The sequence below is a fragment of the Ochotona princeps genome, chromosome 11 (assembly GCF_030435755.1).
Source record: "Ochotona princeps isolate mOchPri1 chromosome 11, mOchPri1.hap1, whole genome shotgun sequence".
In the NCBI taxonomy this organism is placed as follows: Eukaryota; Metazoa; Chordata; class Mammalia; order Lagomorpha; family Ochotonidae; genus Ochotona; species Ochotona princeps.
In genome coordinates, this window is record NC_080842.1 from 7647627 (window position 1) to 7673436 (window position 25810).

General features: G+C 47.7%; 1 protein-coding gene across 5 annotated transcripts in view; it reads right to left on the reverse strand.

Moving 5' to 3' along the window:
* SLC20A2 (solute carrier family 20 member 2) overlaps nt 1-25810 on the reverse strand; it is a 94649-nt gene that overhangs the window by 55373 nt on the left and 13466 nt on the right. The window contains exon 1 of one of the 5 annotated variants that reach the window (XM_004592716.2): nt 6955-7313. The exons of the other annotated variants lie outside the window; for them this stretch is intronic. The gene's annotated coding sequence lies outside the window, so the exon portion shown is untranslated. Of the gene's footprint in view, nt 1-6954; nt 7314-25810 lie in introns of those variants that run through there. 5 annotated transcript variants of the gene reach the window in all.

Sequence of the window (25810 nt, forward strand, 5' to 3'; positions counted from 1 at the left end):
ATACGAGGGAAAATGGAAGAATTGGAAAAATAGGGAGAAAGGGGAGGGAAAGAGGGAGAACCCTTATACCTACAAAAAATGTATTATGGAAAATACTAATGCTAATAATAGATGCAGAGCAGTAGCAAGAGTAGGTTCCTGCTGAACTCCTCTAATTCGCCCCATTTGTCCACACATCAATTTTTGTGGGTCACTTTCCAACAGCCAAGATCCCAAGTAGCTGCCTTAAAAATAAATCCTATTTGGGACCAGCACCGTGGCTGGTGGAGTGAACTGCTACATCCCAGATGAGCACTGGTTTGTGTCCCGGCTGTTCTACTTCCAATCCAGCTTCTTCCTAATGTGCTTGAGAGCAACAAAAGATGGCCCAAAGACTTGAGCTCCTGCAGTCCTTATAGGAGACCCGGATGGAATTCCAGTGTCCCAGCTTTGTCCCAGACCAGCCCCAGCTATTAAGGCCATTTGGGTAGTGAAACAGCAATGGAAGATCTTCTTTTTCTCCTCACTCCTCTCTAATTCAAACATAACTTCAAACATAAATACATATTTTTTCTAACAGTCATATTTTTCCATTACAAAAATAACATATATTCACACAAAACTGCAGAAAAGTGAAAAATAATAAAGGAAAAACACTGCTGCCCTATCACTACAAAAATGCATCATTTAAAAATGATTCTATTTTACTAGAAAGAGATCTCCCATCTGTTGGCTTACTCCCCAGATGCCTGTAACAGTGGGGGCATGGCCAGGTCAAAGCCAGGAGCACAGCTCAGGCCTGCCCTGCGGGTGGCACAGACCAGGAGCACAGCTCAGGCCTCCCCTGCGGGTGGCACGGACCAGGAGCACAGCTCAGGCCTCCCCTGCGGGTGGCACGGACCAGGAGCACAGCTCAGGCCTCCCCTGCGGGTGGCACGGACCAGGAGCACAGCTCAGGCCTCCCCTGCGGGTGGCACGGACCAGGAGCACAGCTCAGGCCTCCCCTGCGGATGGCAGGTAGGGACTGAAGTGCTCCAGTCATCATCCGCTACCTCCTGAGATGTACTTCATGGGCAAGCTGGACAGGAAGAAGAACCGAGACAGAACCCAGGGACTCTGATACAGGATGCAGGTGTGCCAAGTGGCATCTCAGCCACTGTGTGCCAAATGCCTGCCCCATGTCATCATCATTTTAAATGGTGGCATCATGTTGCATTATATGGCAACACCATCAATCATTTAATCAGTACCTTACGAGGCTTTTTCTGGAGATATTTTATTGAATTACTGTCAGTAACTCTTGCATTGTCAGTTAAAGGGCTTTTTCCTGCCTCTGTCTTCAAATTTAATTTTTGTGACTAAACAACCACAACAAAACAGAGTCTATTCGTAAGCCATTTAACCCTTTTATTTTTATTGCTACATACGTGAGTTGTTTTGAATAGACTGATTTTAAAAGCATTATTTTTCCAAGGCAGAAATATTGAAAGAATGATTATTTAGTAATTTCTCTGCACGGAAACAAAAATGGCCTTTTGGCTGCTAGCATTAAGACCCAAATAGCCCAGAGAGTTGGAACTTCTCCTACTGGATATACGAGGAAGCTTCCAAAACAGCTTCACACAAAAAAAGCTTCACAGAAAGATGGAATGATAAGACACGTTTATTTTGATGCAAAAATTTTTCAGCTTTCCTCATAATACACACTCTGCATGAACTTTTCAGAAGTTTTCTTATGAAGTTCATGAGCATTTTAAGGGAGCTATTATATTTAAGACTTTGTTAAGTGTGTGGGGGGAGAGGAGGCTAAAACTCGGCTCTCCGCGCCCCGTGGATTGCTGCGACATTATTTATCTTATCAGCATGCAACCATGAAGTTGCACATGCTTTGCAAACGACAGTGCTGTGGGAAAGAACCATGCGTGCAGCTCGCCGCCTGTGCGTCCTGGACCTGTGTCATCCGCATGATGACACGAATGCGTGCCGCAAGGCAAACCAGCTGAGCCAAACTGCCTGCACTTGGGCGCTTCTCACTTCAAGGCACTTTTCCTGTCCTGCAAACAAGTTCTTACTGACAGCTTTCCACGCCAACGATCCCTGTCCATAATCTCAGGGTGTGTGGCCAACGTCAGGGGTCGCCCTGCCTTGGCAGGCGCGGCAGCTGGTTCCTGGTGTGATGCTTCTGGAACAGCTCTGACAAAACCTGTGCTAAGAGCGCTGGCTCGTCCTTGGGGTCACAAACAGCTTTTTATCGTACCAGATGCGATGTAGAGTATGACAAGTGAACACACTGAACCCCAAGCAATTCTATCAAGCAAGAGCATTAAGGAAGACAGAATTAAATTCAGATGCATTTGTATTATGTGTGAAAAGCGGGGGTGAGGATAGGAGAGCGGAGAGTCTCTTGACTGGGAAGAGCAATAGCAGCCCACCCTGCTCCCTCCAGGGGTCTCACAGGGTACTGCCCGCCCTGGGCACTCCAGCTCAATAATGAAAACACTGCTTTGTCCTTAGGGCTTCCCCTACAAGCCACTGGGCTATCTGCCCAGTGACAATGTCAGGATAAGTGAGGTCTCTGTCCTCCGCCCCCAGTGGAGCCCCAGCAAGCTACAGAGGCACCACGCTGTGCCTGCGTGCCTGCATCCCGGTGAGATCCTCCTAACTCCCACGGCACTCTGGGGGTGGACGTTAGCCCGAGGCGGGAAGAGGGGCAGGATACAGAGATGTTCTGCTTGAGTGCTACTGAAATGGCCTCGGGAAGGCAGCACACCCAGTCTGCACAGATGCAAGAGGTGAGTCCCTGGGGAGCAAGGCGCGGCACCCCAACTACTAACCCCCTGCTCTCTCTGAATCCGGTTTGTTTCCCAGTTCAGGAACAGGAGTGCAAAGCCTTAATTGTTAATCTTCCGAGTGAGGAAGGGAAGCCCGAGCACTACGAGGCCAGGAGGGGCTCTGGGAGCTTGCTTGTCTCCTGACTGTACAATGCAATAAACCACAGTCCCACTTCTGGATGATTTTGCAGAGGAGTCTCCCTCTTCCAGCATCCAAAGGCCCATTACACAGCAACTTCTCTGCATCTCACTCGTCCTGTGTTCTTAGGTTGCAATGTGCCCCAGAAACTCTAGTCTGGAGGCCCTCCCACACCAGCCTCTGGGTCCCTGACAGGGCCAGGCTGTGAGGGGCTGGCTAGGAGGACTAAAGTCGGGTCCAGGCACACAGTGAGAACCAGGAAGCCAATCCAGTCCTCCTTGTGTTCTCAACGGAAGCACACAGTTGAATGACAGTTGGAGTCCTACCCCCACCCCCATCATTATTTTCCCTCCAAGCTAAATAGGTTCCCTAACCTCTTATTAGGGGTATCATTTTCCCACCCTTTAATCATTTTTTTTTTTTTGAGGTTCTTTGTTGAGGCTTCTCCAAGTTTCTTTTAGCTGTGGAGCCATGAACTTGACCTAGGCCTTAGTCAGAGACTGGCTGGGGCTGACTACAGAGAAAAGGAGCCACAGATTGATAGAACGCACTCGTATTTATTCATCTCTAATGAATGCTAGCCCCTCCCCGAGTCCTGTTCTGCGATGCTGGCTCCTTTATGAGCGGCCGTAATGCTTATGATGCCTTTCTTCTGGAAGCTGCAGCACTTGACTCAGCTGCTGACTCAGTGCCTGGCACCAGGGCAGGGATCACTAACATGCTCAGCCGCATGTTGGTGTAGGAGGGCAGTGTCATCTCGCTGAGAGAGGCTCTTCCCATGCCTGGGGCTTTGTATTAAGCTCCCCACTGCCACAAGACACTACAGGTGCAACGAGGGAGACTTCTGACCTACACAACTGGTGATGGGAGGAGAATTAGGGGTCCCTCTTCCCACACCTCCCCAGCTGCCAGAAGGGAAGGGAAGCAGTTCCCCAGGGCTCAGCAGCCTGTCTTGATCCTTTCTGGTCCAAGACCCCATGGGCCTACCCCGCTCTATCCTGTTTTTCCTCCTCTCCTTCATCCTCTATCTCCTGCTGCTTTGTTTATCCAACGCTGGTGCCCAGTTGCTGTGCACTGCCTAATGTGAGCACGTGAGTTCTCGGAGAGTAGGAACTATGCTCTCTTTGTGTATTGTGTGTGTGCCCTGGGGGTGATGAATACATGTTCAACAATCGCAGCAGTCCCAGCACTGCCTGGAGAGATCGGCATTGCTGCAGAGACAGATCCCATATACTGCACACCAGATAGGCACAGCTGATGAAGCGTGCTATGCCTGGCCTTGCAGAGCAGCTGAAATTCAGTACTGTTAACGAGCAACTTCCTTTTTCAAAGAGAACATCATAGGAATGAGCTCAGGGAGCATGCAGCTCCAAACTGTAAAGGCAACCTGTCATATCACTGAGTTCCCCTTGAGTCATGCAATGTTCTTACTGAAAAACCAGTGTGAGTAGTTGGGGGAGGTGGGGAGGAAACAGAGAGACACACGGGGGAGAGGGGCAGGTGTTTGGTGCAGGGCTCCTGTTGGGACCCCCACATCCCATATCAGAGTGCCTGGCTTTGAGTCTGGACTGCATCCTCCACCTCATCTTCCGACTAGTGCACACTCTGGCGGTGCAGTGATGGCCCAAGTGCTTGTGGCTTCTGCCACTCACACTAGAGAGGTGAATCCATTCCAGCTTCCTGGCTTTGGCCTGGTCCAGTTCCAGCAGGTATTTGGGGGAGTAAACTGGTGGATGTGAAATGTGTGTGTGTGTGTGTGTGTGTGTGCGTGTGTGTGTGTGTGTCTGCCTTTCAGGTTAAAACTATAACAGCCCAGGCTCCTGTGGGCCAGTGAAAATGCTCGGGTACCTGGGGTCAGTGACTGTTGATACCTGGTTCTAGCTCCTGGCTCCTGACTCCAGTCTTAGACATTGATGAGCAAAGAAGCAGATGGGAGCTGTCTGCCTGTCTCCCCTCTGTTAGATAAACTAGGGGAGGGATGGTAGCGGGGAGAAAAAGCATATTTCATGTGGGCATTGGAAAACCCTAGAAAAGATTTCTTGGCTTCTCTGAGCAAATCATTCAGAATCTCAGGGAAGACAGCAGAGTGAAATAAACGTAGGTGATCAGTGGCCACTCTGTCACAGCCTCTGGGCTTTTGTCTTACGAGATGGTGACCCAGCACAAGGGCAGCAGCCAGTGGGCATCTCTCTGCCAGGATTAGAGGTAACGGTTGCTGTGCAGGTGCAGGTGCCCCGTGCCTGGCTGAAACCACGGCCTGTTGGACTCCTTTCGCAGGCCCCAAAAGCTGCACGTGTCTGTCTGCACCTGGTCCCCCTCCGCTCTCCCCGCCGCCCTGACTGCTGGGGATGCAAGCATTGCCACTTGTCACAATCAAGGTCATGGCCAGTCAGTAGAGGCTATGCAGCCGTGGAGAGGACATAGCGGCGACGGGCACACACGCTGGCATGCACGGGATCCCGACACGGGCCCACGTGGTTAGGGCTCCCTTCTCTCACCCTCCTGGATCACTCTCTCACAGCACATAAATCAGTAACACCAATACTCTGGACATGTTTGTGAGCATTTTAACAAGTCATCCCAAAGCACATGCTTCCTACCAGGAACAAAACCTATAGAGACAGCTCTGTTTAAATAAATAATAAAAGGGGGGGCAGGGGTCAATTTTAATCCATTTTTTCTTATTTACAAGACTAAAAAATGGGGACAGGAATGAGTATTAGCTGGGAAACTAATAAACTGCGATCTGCTAAAGACACATTCCACCGAGTTCACAATTGGAAGACCCAGAACTGTCAGCTTCCTTGGGAAAAGAATGTGCCATGAAGCACGCTGTGCCACAGCAAGCCCTTTACAGCCCAAGATGCCCTCGGAGACCCTTCTGCTGGGATCTCTACTGAGCTGGGCTGCAAATTTCTGCTCAATAAAAAGAAAAAAAAAAGTTCTAAGAAAAGTTTCTTTCTAAAAATAGCCTAAGAACTCACTCCTATTTTTCCTTTCTTACATTCTTTTCCTACTAAGCGCACCACTAAAACATTTCCTTCCATTGTTGCTTTCTTATGTCATGTGCAGTTAAAATCCGACGCTATGGAACAACAAAGAAGTCTTTAAATAAAGCTGTTCGGAATAGGAAAACGGACTCACAGCCACGGATGCCACCACCCCATCTCGTTGGATTCTGTGTTCCCAGGGCCCGCACCTCCCACATCTCAGTGCTAGAGGACTCCCTGCCTGGTCCCGTGTTCCCAGCAAAGGTGTCTGGCAGCAAGTCAATCTACTGTGATTTAAGACACACTTCTAACATGCAGGTCGGACTGAAAATATTTGCTACTGAAGTCTTTAATACTCTACTGTGCAAACTGAAGTGGGTAATAAACAACATGGCAGGTGAAGAAAGGTAGTTAGAGAGTCTTAACAGAGAGTAGTTAACTGTGATAGTTCAATTTTTCACAAGATGCTTTAAATCTGTAACACTCCTGTCTAAAACAGTAATTTTTTTTTAAAGCACTTCTCTCCAGGAGTCTATTGGGTCTATTGTTAAACACAAATTTGTCCTCCAAGAAATAAAAATAAGAGAATTACATGAGCCACTTGAGTTAATTTCTGCAGCATGAACTTGTAGTGCAACGATCCCAGCAGAACTGGCTTTTAACACATCCCCTTGCCAGGCTAGGACACCACAGAAAAGCAAGTTCAAAGACACAGTGTAACATTTCTGCATTTACCGGAATCTCAACAGGTGAAACAAGTAATAACCTTCCGATTGCTTTCACAAACAAAAACAAGAATCAGGCACTTTACCCTGGGAGAACTCACACAGGTTTCTCGCAGGAGTATGTGGTTACAGAGAAAGCTTTTGCTAACATTCCTAGATTTCTCTGAAGTGCCAACCCCAAAGTCTCCAAGTTTTCCCAAGAGATGTGAAAAAACAACTATGACAGCGACATGGGGAAGATTTACAGAACACAGAACAAAGAGGGGTCCTCAGAATTCCCCAGTACTTACGAGTAGCCTCAAAGGGAATCTGAACTGCAATTCTTCTCTCGGACCACAGCTCTGCCGATCGCAAACACCATCTGAGGTCTAAAATAGATCTCCTACCACAGTGGGCTGAGGACTTACAGTTCAGCCTACTGACTTCTCCGTGGGTAAACAGTTTTACAACTCATAGAACAAACCCCGGCTAAAATTAACTGCGGCCGAGCAGCAGGCAGGAACACGCTGATTCGCATCATGCATGCTGGGATTTATGCGCTCGGGACAACATCGGTGCCCTCTTAATGGGAGAGCTGGCCCAGGGGCGTGCCCTGGTGGACAACACAGAGAGCATCGCGGTTACGCTCATTACTGAAGTCAGTCCAATAACACCAACTTCTTTTAAGTTGTCGTTGCAAGTACTGAAAGAGAAGGAGAAAGCTCTTTTTCTCCCCCACAACAGGCATTCACTTGATTTCTAAGCTCATTCCAATAGGATAAAGCTTTGGCAACAAGGTGGCGGTGCTGCCTGTGTTTCACCAGGGGGAAGCACAGCAAAAGGCTGTCCTGTCCACTGCAGCTGTCAGCTGTCCTAGGTGAAATTAAAAAGGCATCGGATATCAGTACACTTACTGAATACTTACAGTGTACTTAAGGAAGAGCTTTGTCTTTCTCTGTAATGAGCGATTTTGTGTGCTTCCTTCCTGTCTTTCTGGCATTGCTGTGAGCACATATGTTCACTCATGAATCACCACTGAGGACAAACACCTCACGTATTTGCAAAACGCATGTGGAGGTGCGCTGGGCTGCTTGGCTGACTGGATCCGTGGACACAGTCCTCCACAGGGGATGGGCCACGGCCAAGGCAGGCCGGGGCTTGGGAGAACATGCAGAGAAGCCAGCTGAGCGTTCAGAGATGCTCAGAACAGGACAGCTGCTCTGGGAGCATGGCCGGCAGTGATGGCACAGAAGTGTATGGCACCTGCTCTCCAGGGCACAGACCTGTTTGCTTTGAACAAACTCAGTTCTGATGACACATCTGCTCTTACAGGATGCTCTAGGAATACCATCAAGACACTTATCCAGATCTCCAGGTACCCCAGGGAGAGGTCATCAACACCCCAGCCCTGGGGCCTGTCTGTAATAGACACATGAGAGCTCAATGACTTACATCAACACCCTGCCCCTGCTGACCCCTCGGTAACACAGCTTCCACGTGAATTATTTTGCAATACTACTGGATACTTTCAGTGATGTCTGCCTTTCTAATTCAACAATGTCAATGTTAGTTGAGATTCCCAGGAAATTTATTCTACTTAATTCTCAAATCCAAGGCAATTTAAATTCCAGGGGCTTAATTAAACAAACAAAACCATTCCCTCGGAGGGCTTTGTTAAGCTGCCAGCTGGGACACCCACATTCCATTTCTGCGCACAGTCTTGGAGCATTCACTGTTCAATGCTTCTGCTCCAGCTTCCTGCTGCCGCACCAGGAGGCAGTAGAAGATGGCCCAAGAAACCTGGCTAACCTTGTGAGAGAACTGGGTGGAGTTCCTGGCGCCTGGTTTTGGATTGACCTTGCATTTGGGGAATGCACCAGAGGACAAAAAAATCCCACCCCTCTCTCTCTCTCTCTCTCTCTCTCTCTCTCTCTCTCTGCCATTCAATGAAGTAGATAAATCCTTTTAAAAAGAAAAATACTCCTTAACCCTTCCTTGCAGGCAGGCATCCTGAAACACAGTGAAGCACAACTGCCCAGTGAGGGCATGCAGGCCCCAAGCAGCACTAACAGGTTGATTTTCACTGTTGTGAGCTGGGAATGACTGTGCTTCCCCCAGCTGCTGGCTGCGGGCCCGAGGGTCCACCCCCATCGCTCAGCCTTAGGCTCTGCGGCCAGCAGGAGATGGTGGCTGGTGCTCATGCAGGTTTTCTCTTCCCTGACCCAGAGCACTGGAAGTGGGCATGCCCCATCCCGTGCCGAAAGGATGAGTTAGCACTAATGTGAGATGGCTCATGTCTGACGAACAGTGTTATTTTCAACAATCCCCGGCAACCCTACTCTGGAATTCTCTAGGCCCAAGGAGGACACTGTGAGGCTATTTTTGATGCAATTATTCTTATCCAGTTATGTCACACCTGTGAAAAGCCACTGTGTTATTCCTGGCCTAACCCAGAAAGTAAGAAAAAGTAAATATGATGAGTTCATTTATGCATGGGAATTAGCACCAGGGAAGGAGAGCTGACTGAGGAAGGTTCTACATTCATGACCCTAAAGGCGGGGGTTGTGAGCCATTTTCCAGCTCATCTGTCAAGCACAGAGTACCACATGATGCTGCTTCTGTGCTGAACAGCAGCCACACCTGCTCCAACAAGCAAGCATTAAAACATTCCAGAGAGGGCCTGGCATGGTGGCCTAGAGGCTAAAGTCCTTGCCTTGAATGCGCCTGGATCCCATGTGGGCACCGGTTCTAATCTTGGCGTCCCCACTTCCCATCCAGCTCCCTGCTTGTGGCCTGGGAAAGCAGTCGAGGACGGCCCAAAGCCTTGGGACCCTCCACCCGCGTGGGAGACCAGGAGGAAGTTCCTGGCTCCTGGCTTCAGATGGGTGCAGCACTGGCCATTGTAGTCACTTGGGGAGTGAATCATTGGACGGAAGATCTTCCTCTCTGTCTCTCCTTCTTCTGTATAGCTGACTTTCCCAATAAAAAAATAAATAAATCTTAAAAAAAAAAATTCCAGGGAAAAGAGTGTCTCACTGTATGGCTTCCTTCCCTTCTCTCTGTGTCTGTTAGTAAAAGCTGCTTGAATGAAATTTCTGCTCTAAGTGTTCATACAACAGGAGAGCAATCACTGTGTGTCCTTGGAAAGGAAGGTCAAGTCTCCCTACTGGCTCCCAGGGATCTGCAGTAATGGGTCAGGGAGAAAAGCAGGCAGTGGCATCCTGTGGTTATCTCCAGGGTCTTGAGTCTGATGATACTCTGAATACCAGGATACTTCAAAGGGTTTGTGTATAGGGGGTTCGAAAGATAAGCTTACCATGGTGCAAAACAAAGTTGCAATCCATGCATAAATGTTCCATCATACATCCTTCCCACATATATCTTATGTGTGGATTTCAAAAAACTCCTGTGCAAAGAGAAACTCAAATTTTTAACTCCATTTCCAGAAATTTTTTGAAGAGCCCCTGTGTATTCCCCAATGGGAAAAAAGCATTCTCTGTGGCAAAGCATGTGATGCAGAATGAACTGCTGTAGGAAATGAGTAGGTGGAGAGTAGACAAGAGGCCACAGGGAAACAGAACGCACTGCCTTGCTTTAAATTGGATAGCACAGCAGCAAAGAGAAGCAAAACCTCTAGGCTGTGCTATTAAGCCTTGTCCTGTACTGGAGAACAGAAGCCTGAAATCCTGATATTCCTGAGGCTCTCCAACATCTGGGGGCTGAGCCGGGAAAGGCTTGGGTAAGGGCTGATTTTCCCAGGAGCAACACCGGAAAACAGGGGGGCGTTCAGGGCAGGTGCACAAGGAAAATGGCCCTGGCACAGTCCCTTCACTGGATCATTCATTCAATGCATGTAGTTGCTTTAAACAAAACAAGACAAAACAACCCCTGTGGAAATGGGATTATAAAACAACTGTGTTTTGGTACAGAAAGGCTTGTTTTAATCTACAGTTTCTTTTTTTTTAATTCAAAACATGCCATTTCCACGAACTTGCTTAAGATCCCACACATGCATGGATGACAAAAGTCTTTTGCACCAATGTGCACTCACCTTTTAATGCCATTTTTTCAAATGACTTGTTTATTTGGAAGGCAGAGTTACACAGAAAGGGAGAGACAGAAGCAGTGAGAAGGATTCTTTCCACTGGTTGACTCAGCCAGGGCTAAGGCAGGGGTGCGGAACTCCACTCAGGTCTCCCACATGGGTTCCAACACCCAAACATTTGGGCTATGTTCCACTCCTTCCCAGTGCAGTACCAGGGAGCTGGACTGGAAGTAGAGCATCAGGATTTGAATGGTGGGTTGGTATGGCAACGGCAGCCTTACCTGCAGTACCACACACCAGCTTTCTTTCATTCCATTGCTCTTAGACTTCTCAAGCGCCTTCACAGATTTTCTGGAATAAGTCAGGATTCTGAATTTCATTAAAATAATCTTAACAATTTATTAAAAGAATCATTGATTGGGGCCAGCGTTGTATTATAGCCAATAAAGCTGCCACCTGTGGTCTTGGCGTCCTGTCCTGGTCCAGGTCCCTGATGATGTACCTGGGACAGCAGTGGAGGACACCCCAAGTCCTTGGAGCCCTGCACCCGTGTGGGAGACCTGGATGGAGTTCCTGGCTCCCTGGCTTCAGCTGGGCCCAGGCGTGGCTGGGGAGTGAACCAGCAGACAGATTTCTCTTCCCCTCTGTATCTCTCTCTCTCTCTCTCTCTCTCTCTCTCTCGTTCTGCCTTTCCAGTAAGTAAATAAATGGTTTGCTTTTTTAAAATTACAGAGTGATCAGACCTTTCAAAATGTCTAAAAATTACAATCGGAAACAGTGGTATATTTTCCATTCTGAGCTATTCTTTTTTTAAAGATTGATTTATTTTTATTGGCAAGTCAGATATACAGAGAGGAGGAGAGACAAAGAGGAAGATCTTCCATCTGCTGGTTCACTCCCCAAGCGGCTGCAATGGCTGGAGCTGAGCTGACCCAAAGTCAGGATCCAGGAGTTTCTTCCAGGTCCCCCATGTGGGTGCAGGATCCCAAGGCTTTGGGCAGTCCTCAACGGCTTTCCCAGGCCCAAGCAGGGAGCTGGAGAGGAATGGAGCAGCCAGGCACCCATATGGAATCCTGGCACACACCAGGCCAGCACTTCAGCCACTAGGCTTCTGCACTGAGCCTTGGGCTATTAAAAAAAAATGTCATGATTTGAAAGGCAGAGTGACAGAGAGAGGGGAAGAGGCAAAGAGAGACACAGGAGACAGAGAGAGACCTTCCTTCTGTTCGTTCACTGCCAAAATGGCCAGGCAGGGCCAGGGAGCTGGAACTCCACCCAGGTCTCCTCTGTGCAGACAGAGGCCCCAGTGCTGTCTAGGCACATCAACAGGAAGCTGGGTCAGAAATGGACCAGCTGGAGCACAAACCAGAGCTCATGTGGGTATCCCAGGTCGGGGTTTAATCTACGACACCACAACCCAGGTCCTCATTCTGGGTTATTAATTATCATATAATTATACCTGCTCACTTGGTCCAACTATTGAAGGTTATAGGGTAAAGATGCGGGGAAGGATAACAGGTTTCATCATGGGTCCCAGTTTTTCAGAAGACAACACAAAAGCACCCAAAACTTTCAACGGAAAAATCAATGTTGAGGAAACACACCCACCCATCAGAGAAGAAATTCCTCTTTGGATGGCAACTGCGGAGTCAGAAAGGCCTGGGTTCAAAACCTAGTCCAGCAAGCAAGGCCTCAGGCTACCGAGTCCCATGGCTGCCTGGGGGTTGCATGCTTCCCCGCACCCTCCAGTGTGCGGTGGGCAGGGGTGGAGCCTAGGGGTGCCACCACTGTGGCTCACCCCTGTATAGATGAGCTGCAGCTAGGATTAAGGGGTGCCCTGATTTCAGGGCTCCAGGAGGCTGAGAGGAGCTACTAGTCTCTAGAAACTCTGTGCACCACTGCCAGGATGCTGGCCAACTCTGCCTTGATGTTGGGGTCTACGGAGGAGAGTCCAGCCAGGCACAGCACATGCACCCTGGTGTACCGCGCAACCTTCTCTTCCACCTTATCCAGTTCCCTGGAACCCTGCAACGCCCACAGGAAGCAGCCCTGGCTGGCCCCCTGGGGATAAAGCTGCCAGCTGGAACAAAGGGGGCTGCCCTATACCTGCGACCCAGCCAAGCTGCTGCCTGGGTCACCCAGGCCTGTGTAACCCGAACCTCTGCATGCTCCATGGGGGCGGGTGTTTAAGCTGCTAGAAAGTCAACAAAGATACTACTCCTGTATCCTGTCGCAGCTCTCCAACCTGGGTGGGTCCTGCAGACTCAAACCCAGTGTGGTTTTCACCCACAGCATTATACGACTCCAAGAAAGCATGGTCTGTTTCCTGCAGCAAATTCCTTCCTTTCCATTTTTTAAAAAAGGTTTTTCTTTGACTTATGTAAACAAGGGTAGATCCATTATTTGAAAGACAGAGTTAAAGGGATAGAAATCTTCCACCTGCTGGCCCTGCCCCCAACCCAGCCACAGTGGCAGGGGCTGCTACTGGAGCTGGGCATGCTGTTTGAGCGCCAGTGTCTGCGACTGTCACTGGCATTTGCACTGCATTTTGGCACTGCAGGCTGTGGCCGAACCCACTGAGCCACAACATAGGTCTAGGCATTCCTGTCTGAAAGTGACAAAAAGATCCATGTAGCAGTCAGAGCACTTCATAAAGCTTTCATAAATAGCTTCTTCAGCTTACTTTTGTGAAAATTCACAGCAGGACTATGAAAGTAAAGGCAGTGCAACTGCCAATAGTGGTGTGTGTGTGAATTTATTTTGATCACTTCAGAAGCAGTGGAAAAAGAGAGACAGAAACAAAGATCTTCCACCTGCTAGTTCACTTCCCAAGCACCTTCACCAGTCAGGCCTGGACTACAATAAAGCCAAGAGCCCATGGGGTGGAGGGCTTGTGCTGTAATGGGTTTAGCTGCAGCCTGTATCACAGTCATCTTCTATGGGTATCATTTTGAGTTCATTTCCCATCCAGCTCCCTGCCAATGTACCTAGGAAAGCAGCGGGAATCAGTCCAAGTGCTTGGCTCCTGCATTCACATGGACAACCCAGATGGATCTCCAGGCTTTGGTTCGGCCCACCCCCAGCCATTGTAGCCATTTGGGGAAGAGAAGCAGAGGATGGACAACCTCTCTCTCCCTAACTACAAATAAATAAAATAAATCCCCCCCACCTCCTTTTTAAGCCAAGAGAACAAAGCATGACCCAGGTCTCCCATGCTGGTGTCAGGGTTCCAAGTACCCAGACCTTCCTCCTCGCAGGGCCCACATCAGCAGAGAAGTGGGTTCTCAAACCCAGGCACCTGAGACAGAGTCCAGGCATCCCCAACTCCTCCAAAGGCCTGCCCCCCGCTGCTGGAGAAATGCTATTTTTTAAAAGCTGTGGTGTTTTGTTGTTGTTTTAAGTGTATCAGAACTCTATTGGGAAATGGCATACCATTGTACATTCCTAACATTCATCCATTAACAAACATCTGCTGAACAAATAGTGGCTGTCAGCCACTACGAAACTCCTGGGCTTTGCAAGATTTGCATGATAGTGGGATGCCTACGGCAGGAAAGGGTGCAAGTCATGCTATCACTTCAAAGAGGCCTATGCTGTGAGACTGCTAAGTAGGCAGAGGATAAACATTTATTCCCAGTAAGAACATCGAAGAAGGAGAAGATCCCCAAGGAGTCCATCGAGAAAGGCATCTTGCGGAGAGCGCAGCCCTATCATTCAGCAGCTGCTTTTGGTAAGTTACTACACTTCTCCCAATAAAGGTAATCAGGTCCCAGGGTGTGTATGCCTGGGCACATGGCCCAGCTCACTGCTCTGTAACTGCTGAAGTCGGGCAAAAGCTTGCTGTCCCTGTGCATCTTTAAGATGGGCTAAAATTATATGTGCCTTGTGTATAAAGAGCGATGTGAGTATATATTTGTAAGGCACGTAAAACAATACTTGCTACAATCGAACATTTGGCTAACTAAGCAGGCTCCTGTGCTTACACACACACAGCCAGGAATGATCGTCTGTATATGGGCAGGGCTTTGTCACCAGCAACGGTATGCAGAAAGTACGAAGTATGGCATGTGTTCCCCTGTCCCTCTCCTGCGTGGGGCTCACGCTCCCAGAGCAGGAGGGAAAGGCATGTTCTGGGGTGTCCCAGCTGCAGCCCACAGGCTCCCTCTCCTCTGCTTGGAAACGGGGAGGCCAACACGGGGTAGCTAACAGCTTCAGAGGAGACAAGGACTCTTCATCCCCAGGTGAAGATGCACAGTACAACCTGAACACCTAGGATTTATCACTATTCCAGCTAGTGTGGAACAAGAAACCAGAAATGTACTGCACTTTGAAATTTTGGGGGAGAAAAAGTCAAACATTCAATTTAATCCAAAATAAAAAAATCATAATGAACTCCACAGACGAATTTGGCTGACAGCAGCTCCACATATTTGTAAATGCAGTTTTACTACTTCGATTTTTGAGTGAAATAATTGTCAGGTTTTAAATGACAGTCCAAAGTACTGTTATCAGAAATACCTCTACTTAGGGTACTTGAAAATATCCTGCTATGTCAAAATAAGTTGTTTTTCTCCTGCAATTTTATTGACAGTACTTCTTTGTTTAAAAACCACTTAGACACAGATATGACACAGGTAAACTTCAGTTACCACAAGTGCAACGTGCCGATTCCATGTTGGAAAGAGCCTAAATTAATGAGTTGTGTTAATCATAAATGCCCACTTCCCCTTAGGCTCCATCTAATTTTAGGCAAATTAATGAGAATCAAGCAGCAAACCGCTGGTTTCATACATGTAGTCAAGTCTGTTTCAAGAGCAAGTAGCAATTCTTCCTTGGTAAGCAAACTTTACCAGGATTTGTATGATTATACGATGTCCATGACAGAACATGGTGTGACAGTCTCACTTTGCAGAGGCCTATAAATTTGAAATTCAAGAACTCCTCAAAGATGGCTACAGAATGTTTTGCTTTCATGTGAACAGCAGAGAAGGAGAGAGCGAGCAAGAGGAAGAGACAGACAGAGGGAGAAAGATCATGTACCTGCTGATTCACTCCCCTAATGTCCACAGCAGCTAGGGCTCGGGACAGGTCAAAGCCAGAAGCCTAGAGCTCATGTCAGACTTCCCAGGTTCAAGGACTTGAGCCATCTGCTGCCTCCAGGGTACACGTGAGCAGGAAGCTGAAGCCAGGAGCAGAGCCGAGACTCAAATCCAGGTCCTTGGATCCCAAGCAGTGCCTTACCTACTTTGCCAACCACCCACTCCAGAACATTTTAGTAGGGCTGCACTGCCAGGCTGAGTCAAACAAATCCCAGTTCTGACATGGTAGGCAGGGATTCACTGGATTCTTGCTGCCCATCTGTAAAATGAGGATAAGAGTGGATTTCCTGAAAGGATCTTGCTTTCCCCATGAAGAAAAGATAGAAATCTGAGATATATTTGCCCTCACTGAATGAACATTACACAATATATAAACATGTAGAATATCACTTAGCATTTCATAAATATGCATGTTTTTTATGGATTGAATAAAATTTTAAGTAGAAAAAAAGGGAAGCCACTTCCTATAACTGTTGCAAACACATCTTGAAATATACACAAAGCACACAGTATTTGAGATGGATTTTTTTGAATGTCACAGAGATTTCAACGTTTCCTAAGGGACAACGAGGAGGATTCCTGGTTGGACTCCCGGCAGGTGGGGATTCGAGTAGCTGCCACAGACCATGGGCCACCGTACTTCTTGCATTTGGATATCAGGCAGGTGCAGGGACTCTCAGCGACAGAGCTCTTGGAGACAACCAGAAGCCCTGCTTTACATTAAGTCATTTCAAACATGCTCAGGTTACTGCTGCTCCCTATCAGACCTTCAGCATCTCTAAGATCTGGTGGAGGGGGCAGTGCCCAAGCCCGTGGCGTCAACAGAGCCTGGGACTGGGGCTGAGGATTTATCTTCTGATTTTTAAGTTTCTCTGTAAGCGGATGTGATCTGTTCCCGACCAGATAACCCGAGAAGTGTTCTCTTTGGGCAACTGGTGGCTCTATACTGATGACTGAAAACAGGCCAGAGGCTCCTATGCGGTTCTAACTGCCCTTGGCAGTGAGAACCTCCCAGCCACCTGGTTTCATCTGGTTTCACCTTGGGAGGCAGCAGTGAGGGTACTGTCACAAGACACATGCCAGCTCTCCCTGGAAGGGCTGGAGGTATTTCAAAAAATGTGGGACCGGTGTTTGGGCTAGCACTTCAAATGCCTGCATTCCATGTGGGAGGGGGTTGGTCCCTTGGGCTTCATGTTGATGCAGACCCTGGCACGTGGCAATGTCAGCTCAACCACTCGGGTTCCTGCCACCCACCTGGCAGGCCTGAGTTCCTGGGTCTCAAGTTGGTGCTGGGGTCAATCAGTGGACAGGAACCCTTTCCGCATGTCCATCTGCTTGTGTGCCTCTGTCTCTCTACCTCTCAAAAACATAAGAAATAAATTCTCCTTAAATTACCAAAGAGTATTATATTTATTTTCCTAAGTTGAGAGCCTTTCATGTAAACCATGGTAAAAGGAAAAACTTTTATTAGCACCAGATTTCCTTACAGTTTTGTTTTTTTAAAAAAAACAAAGCCTATTTTGGGGCCAGCAGATTGGTGTGGCAAGCTAATCCTCCACCTGTAGTGTCAGCATCCCGAATGAGTGCTGGTTCGTGTCCCAGCTGCTCTGCTTCTGACCTGGGAAAGCAGTGGAGGATGGTCCAAAGTCTTGGGATCCTGTACCCACATGGGAGATCTGGAAGAAGCTCCTGGCCCCTGGCTTTGGGTTGGCTCAGCTCCAGCCATTGTGGCCATTTTGGAAGTGAACCAGTGGATAGAAGATCTTTCTCTCTGTCTCTCCTCTCTGTAAATATGCCTTTTCAATAAATATAAATTAAAATCATCATCATCATCTTCATGAAGGACCAGAAACCAAGGTGCCCTCGCGGTAGCAGCCCCCAGCCTGTTCTGATAGCATTAGTGGGAGACAAGGGGTTTTTATAAGTTTCACATAAAAAATTTCAGACAATATTTTCTCATTTCCATAATCTAAGAGATCTTTATATTGCTTCTATTATTTGAGGGATAATAAGAGACACAGCTCATTGTCAACCTTCATATCCACCAGATCTTCCACACAAGTCACTATGCAAACATGAGTCATAATCATGATGCAGATTCCACACAGTGCTTTATCCAAACCAGAATCCAGAACAATGGGAAACAGCAGGCCAGCTGCCCGAAGCTGTAAGGACTGGAAACCGTGAACACTTTTTACCCATTTTTGTAGCTTGATAAGATTGATCTTTCTCCTCCCTGACATATCAAAATCAAATCTTAAAGCCACAGCATTTTGCAAATCTAGACTGGCGACTTTCGGCAACACAGCCAGGTAACTTATGCCCTGGGTTTCAGATGAGAACCTGATCTACCGCCATCTCGCCATCTCGACTGAGTCCTTCTGAAATTCACATACTGATAATCACGTAGCTCCCGAAGCCAAAAGCACTCCTTCCTACTTAGGAGATGAGTGCTATCATAGTCTCCTGTTTGGGGAGAAAGATACATAACACTCCCGAGGAAAAAATTCCTCAAATCTTGTGTCCCAGCCTCCCCCCTAGGCGGATGCGTCAGCCTGCAGCCCCAGCCCGGTCACCCACGGCCTTGAAGTCCAGCCCATGCCACCACTGGACACCGTGGACCACGGCTGGAGACCCTGGGCCGCGGCAAGTTCAACATTTCGCCTTTTCCAACATGGCGTGCAACTCTTGCATTCCATCTTCCTGAGTCCCCGCACCTCCTCCAAGCACTGCTATCCCGGTTCCTTTCTGTTCCCCAGAGATATGTCCTCACCGTGTCCGAAGCCATCCCTGGCCTCGTGCCTCACCTTCGCCAAGTTTTCACCTAAACAGCGGCGGTGGCTCCCACGCGCCGCATCCAGCCGGGCTGACAGGACAGGGAAAAACGTGCCACGCGCTGTGCGCATGCGCATAGGCAACCTGCCCAGGCTCCTGCTCTGAGCTTCCGTAGCGGAGACGCTTCACGGAAGACTGCGGTCCAGTAAACTTGGAGCTATGTTTCCTGTTTGCGCATTGCAGACGTGTTCCTTAAGTCTTGCAGGAGGCTTACCCTGAGTGTATTTCTCCTCGCTAATTTTAGAGCATCAGTACAATCTCTTGGGATTATTCTCACTGTCATGTGGACATTACATGAACTTAACCAGTCTGCAGAAAGAGGACATTGTGAGTGGAAAACGGCCACTGACAGAGACCCAACAGTCTGACGGGTTCTCTAGGTCCAGTGCTACACTCTGATGCAGGCAGCCATACGTGGTGCCTCTGCGCATGGTTTTACAAGGACAGTGAGATGCTGCCACGACGTCTCTGTGAGGCCCACCCCAGAGACTGCACGGCCACAGAGACACAGTCATGGACGCCGAAAGCATCCCGACATCAAGAGTCCCCTGGAGCCCACTGCAATACTCAGAAGGAGCCAATTAACTGGAGCTCGGCGGGCAGTCTGACAGAAAATATCCAAAAACTAAAAATATATGGTCAAAATCAACCCATGGATTATAAGACAGAAGAAACATTATACTTAACAAAAAAACACATCGCAACAGTTTATAATGGCAAAAAAAACCCTATCTACATAAAAAGAAGACAGCAGCCTGAACGTTTACTCACAGAAAAATGGCTGAATGGCCAACTCATATTTATTCATAACAGCTATTCAGACTTTGTTTTTAAAATTACATTTTCAAAGCAGTAGCTAAATTTTTATTAAACTGGAGAAATGGCTGTGATGTATCAAAAAGAAAAAGCAAACCTCAGAAACATTTCTAGACATGACCTACTTAGAAATTTAAAACTCATGATCCTAATTTCATCACCTGTGCTTTTTTTTTTTATCAAGATTTATTCATTTTCATTGGCAAGTTAGATATACAAAGAGGAGCACAGACAGAAAGGAAGATCTTCCATCCGATGATTCACTCCCCAAGTGGCCACAACAGCTGGTGCTACGCTGATCCGAAGCCAGGAGCCAGGAGCCTCTTCTGGCTCTCCCACGCGGGTGCAGGGTCCCAAGACCTTGGGCCGTCCTTGACTACTTTCCCAGGCCACAAGCAGGGAGCTGGATAGAAAGCGGGGAGCTGGGATACCAACAGGCACCCATATGGGATCCCGGCACATGCAAGGCTAGGACTTCGGCTGCTAGGCTATTGTGCCAGGCCCATCACCTGTGCTTTTATAAGTAGAGAAAGAAGAATGATGGGACCGCTGCAGTAGCTTAGTGGCTAAAGTCCTCGCCTTGCATGCGCCAGGATCCCATATGGGTGCCGGTTGATATTCCGGCTGCACCCACTTCTCATCCAACTCCCTGCCTATGGTTCGGGAAAGTAGTCGAGTAGTACCCATGTGGGAGACCAGGAGGAGGCTCCTGGCTCCTTGCTTTAGCCCAGCTCAACTCTGGCTGTTATAGCCACTTGGGGAATGAACCAGCAGATGGAAGATCTTTCTCTGTCTCTTCCTCTCTCTGTAAATCTTTGTTTCTAATAAAAATACATCTTTTTTTAAAAGGCATGGAAAAGCACTGATTTCAGCCTGTTAACATGTATGAGCAGTTAATTCTTATTTTTTAACTCCAACCTGCATACTTTCACTTGTTACAAGTAAATATTGATATTTTACAAAATGAAAAAAAAAATACATCTAATAACAGGATCTATCAGTCTTCAGATCTCTCACACCCACATTCTAAGCAGGTTTTTCTAACAGCTTCATTTTCCGGGCCCAGTGCAGTAGCCTAGTGGCTAAAGTCCTTGACTTGCATGCACCAGGATCCCAGACAGGAGCTTGTTTGTGGGCTGTTCCACTTCCCATCCAGCTCCCTGCTTGTGGTCTGGGATGGCCCAAGGCCTTGGGACTCTACACCCACTTGGGAGACCTGAAAGCAGCTTGTGGCTCCTGGCTTCTGACCGGCTTAGCTCTGGCCACTGTGGCCACCTGCGGAGTAAATCTAAATCAGCGATGGAAGATCTTTCTCTATTTCCTTCTCTCTGCAGATCTGACTTTCCAATAAAAAGAAACAAATCCTAAAAAAAAAAAAACTTCACTTTCTAACAGTCTCCCAACTGTAGGTTGTTCCAGATGAACCTGAATTTCCCTTTTGACTGTTGAACAGTTTGGAATTTTCCACAATTGAGGCATTTGCATCCTGCTGTTGCAAACAGCAGCCCAGGGTCTGCTGTTTAAATCTGCCCGTCACTCAGAAGAATGACACCCCAAAACCCTCTGGAGAAAGCTTCTCTCACCAGAGCTAAACACAAAAGCCGTGTGTGACCCAAGCTGGTGACTCCATGGGAAGGCATGCAGACCACACAAACATGGTCAGGCAGAGTGAGCACAGTGCTGCCCTGGCTAGCTGAGCCGTACAATCACCCGGCATGCATCTTTTCAAAGGCCAACAGGAAGCAGGACGCCCCTGCTCCCTGTCGATGCAGGGCGGTGGCAGAGATGGCTCAAGTACTTGGGTTCCTGCAGCCCACTCTGGAGACCCGGACTGAAGTCTCTGGCAAGGCGAGCTTCCACTGTTGCAGGCACTTGGGGAGTGAACCAGTGGACAGTGAACAGCTCCTTCCTTCTCTCAAATGAGACCGATGAAGTGTCACACTTGAGAGATTCTAATTGGCTCCTTGAATGAGGAGCATTAAGAGCCACTATGTTTCTTGCCTTCCCACTTTGTACAAAGCAGGTCCCTTCATCAGCTCTTTTTTTTTTTGCTTTTGTATTTTTTTATTATTATATATATATTTTTTTATTAATTATTTATCATTATGTGACAGTTTCATAGGCTCTGGGAGTCCCCCCATACTTCCCCCTCCCCCCCCTTATCAGCTCTTGGAAGGCCAGCAGGTGCAGCAGTGCCTATCCGTCTGTAATCTCAATTGTCCCGATGCTGACTTTTGATACTCGCTTTGAGAACTACTTGAATTTGGAGTGGGTTTCTGGCGCACCCTGGGTTTGAGCTTCAGCTTTGCTTCCAATCCAACCTCCTGCTAACAAGCATCCTGGGGAGCAACCAATGAGAAACCCGCGTACTGGGGTTCCTCCCTGCCCCACTCCTTCTCTCAGGAGACCCTCCCCCCATGAAGTCTGGATTCCTGGGTTTGGCTTGGCCCAGCCCTGTCTGTGGTGTGCACTGGGGAGGGATGGAAGATACCACTCTGTCTTGCACATTAAAAAATGGTTTTCTTTAGAGACAATTATTTAATTTTATGGCTATCAGGGTCAGAATTCCTTCATATGTCAAAAGAACATGAGGGACCTTCAAAAAGTTTGTGAGAATGCATGTTAGGAAAAAAACACGGAAAGATCTCTAATTTTTCTTGTACCACATAAAATTTATCTTCTAATCCCATTTCTCTGCATGCTTCTTTAAGAACCCTCATGATCTATAACCTCATCCCACTAAGAATTTAACACGTATCCCAGTATATTACTGGGAGACAGTGATTCTATAAAGCATCTTGGGTCCCAAACATTATGTTGAAAAACAGAAGTGCCAGCCCTGCTCGTCTTATTAAGGGAAATGTCGTTGAACATACTTAATCAACTCGTTCATCCTTTTTTTACTAATCTTTGTAATATTTTACAAATTCAGCATCTACCACAGTGCCAAAGAATTTGCTAAAAAGAAAACCATTTCTTGAGAAGACTAATTTACCCTGGAAGAGAAAGATCAACAAAATGTGGAAAGGGATTAACAAAATGGTTAATATTTATTTAGCCCATGTTGTTACAGTATGAAAAAGCCAGGATTCTATACTTTGGGTTCATGCTCCAAACCATACCATAAGATACATAAAATCCAGGACAATGTCTATTATTTATAGTGGTTGACAGTAAGAAATACTTGCCTTTCTTTATGTACAAGTGCTAACTGTCTGTATTACAAGCACGGTTCTCAAAGAGGCCCACAATGGCTCATTTTTAAAAAATCTGGAATGACACTCTCAACAGAAAACTTCAGTCTTCACACACCCCTGAATACAAATGCTTAGAGTGATTTTATTTGTAAAAGCCCCCAAATAGAGACAAGCCAGATGTCCTTCAACGGACAGATGGTTGCACTGTGGGATTCCCACACCGAGGCACACTGCTCAGCAGTGAGAAGGGATGAACTGTGGACACACCTAACCACGGGAACAGATTGCCAGGGAGGAGCCAGGTACAAAGGGCAATGCACTGCGGGACTCCAGCTGCATCATGTTCCTGAACTGACAGCATTACAAAGAGGGAGACCATACCAATGGTCAGCAGAGGCTGGGGGTGGTGGCTACATGGAGAAGGAGAGGGATCAGCTCTGCTTCTTTATTTTGGGTTAGCCACGCAAATCTACATCCTTGACCACGCTGCACAGAACGGTCCACACTCCTACCCCAGCAAGCGCACATAAAGCTCCTGAAATCCAAACACACTCGCTGGCCCTGGGCTTTCACCCTTCTGGCTTTGATCTTGTACAGCTATGTCTGTGGGTACGTGGGGACTCTGTACTACTTGTGCAACTCCTTGTCAATCTATAACCATCTTAAAAGGTTTAAAATAAAAAGTCTGGGGAAGCTGTTTAGGGATTCACTTCTTTAAAATACAGAGGTCTCTGGTCTTCATCTCCCTGAAGGTGTCAACACATGAAGAAACATGATTACAAAGAAAACAATGTCTGCCAGGGAACGTAGCATCTGCTGTGGGCCCAGGACTGAAACCAGCTCGTTACACTCTGCGGTCCGTGGAGGTGATTGCCAAAGACTATCCTCACTTTTCAGATGAGGAAACTGTGGGCCAGACAGATAAACACGCCAGCAGGGTTGTAGGCCAAGATGTCAAAACTCAAGACGGAATGACAAGTTGAAAGCAAAATGAATTTTGAGGAAAAAGCAGTGTATCAAGGAGGGGTTTTAAACATGTCTTAAAGGAGGTAGAGCAGGTGAAAAGACTCCAGAGCTGCGTCTCAAACATGTCTGCTCTCCCAGCACCTCACACTAAACGTAATCCTCCAAGAAGCTCGAATCCACAACACCAGGGTGTGTCAAAAAGCAGGTAAGCAAAGGGAGAGAAAAGTCCACCTTGGTACAAACAACTTTGAAGCCCACACATAGATTATTCATGATATGCCCTCTTCCAGGACGTTCTGAAGGAGCCTGCATTGGCATTACGCTAAGATAACTGAATATGCTTGGCTGGAGATGTACTTGAAACCATCATGCTTATTTAATCTTTCAACTTCTGCTTGGGAACAAGATAAAAATCAACACTGATTTCTCTTCAGCTGGTGGACACATGTTAGATAACGTTCACAACCAACATCCAGCAGTGACACAAAGGCTGCACTTCACCCTGGGTGGAGAGCCAGGGAAAGGCCCAGGCCAGTCAGCACAAGCTGTGAGACACAGCCCAGGAGGGTCTAAAACTGCTGGAATCACCCACAGGGCCTCCGGACAACCATGGCTTGCAAGAACTCATTTGCAACGCATTTGAAATAAAATTGTGAGTTAATATTGGTTTCAGTCTCACTTGGGAAATGCAAAAGAAGATTCCCTCGCCTTCTTTATAACCCAGTTCAGGACACTGCAGATTGTAACAGTATGTCAAAAAGCGATTCCAGGGCCTGGCATGATAGTGTAGTGGTTAAGGTCCTCGCCTTGCATGCCCGGGATCCCATATGGGCGCCAGTTCTAATCCCGGCAGCCCTGCTTCCCATCCAGCTCCCTGGGAAAGTAGTCAAGGATGCCCCAACGCCTTGGGACCCTGTACCCGCGTGGGAGACCCAGAAGAGGCTCTTGGCTTCAGACTGGCTCAGCTCTAGCCGTGGCAGACACTTGGGGAGTGGATCAGTGGACGGAGGATCTTCCTCTCTGCCTCTCCTCCTCTCTGTATATCTGGCTTTCTGATATAAATAAATCTTAAAAAAAAAAAAAAGTTAAGCTGGTAAGTGGGGGTTGGTAGTGGAGGAGTAGTGTGGTAGGCTAATGCTCCACCAGGATCCCATCAGGGCACTAGTTCATGTTCTGGTTGCTCCGCTTCCCAAACAGTTCCTTGCTTATTGCCTGGGACAGCAGCTGATGTTGTTCCAAGTCCTTTGGCCCCAGCATCCACAAGGGAGACCCAGAGGAAAGCTCTTGGTTCCTGACTTCGATCAGCTCAGCAAGAGCTTTTGTAGCCTTTTGAGGAGTGAACCAGCAGATCTTTGTAAATTTGCCTTTCAAATTAAAATTCTTTTAAGATTTATTTTATTTTTATTGCAAAGTCAGACATACAGACTAGAACCGGCACCCATATGGAATCCAGGCATGATCAAGGCGAGGACTTCAGCTGCTAGGCCAATGCGCCAGGCCCCAAATTAAATTTTTTAAAAAGTTAAGCAGGCAGGTTTGGCACAGTAGCCTAGTGACTAAAATTCTTGCTTTACATGCGCCTGGATCCCACATGGACGCAGATTCTAATCCCGGCAACCCCACTTCCCATCCAGCTCCCTGCTTGTGGCCTGGGAAAGCAGTCGAGGACAGCCCAAAGCCTTAGCACCCTGCACCCGTGTGGGCTCCTGGCTTTGGATAAGCTCAGCTCTGGCCATGGCGTCTGCTTGCGGAGTGAATCAAAGGATGGAAGATCTTCCTCTCTGTCTCTCCTTCTCTATGCATATCTGACTTTCCAATAAAAATAAATAAATCTTTAAAGAGAGAGTTAAGCAGGCAGCAAGGGCAAGGGGAGGGAAGCAAATAAATATGACTAGTAGAAAGCTGTCAAGCTGTCATACAATCTTTGCAAAGCTCCCTGCCTTTGAAGAACTGTGGTCAGAGAATGTAAATGCCTCTGACAGGCATTTCTGACGGAAGCCTTGAGCTAGGCCATTCTGTCCCGGGAGGAGTCTACAAGAACTGCCATTAGCTTCAGCAAAGCACAGCGGCTCAACAGGCTAATCCTCTATCTGCAAGTACGAGCATCCCATATGGACACCGCTTCATGTTTTGGCTGCTCCACTTCTGATCCAGATACCTGCTTATGGCCTGGGAAGGCAACAGAGGATGGCCCAAATTCTTGTATCAC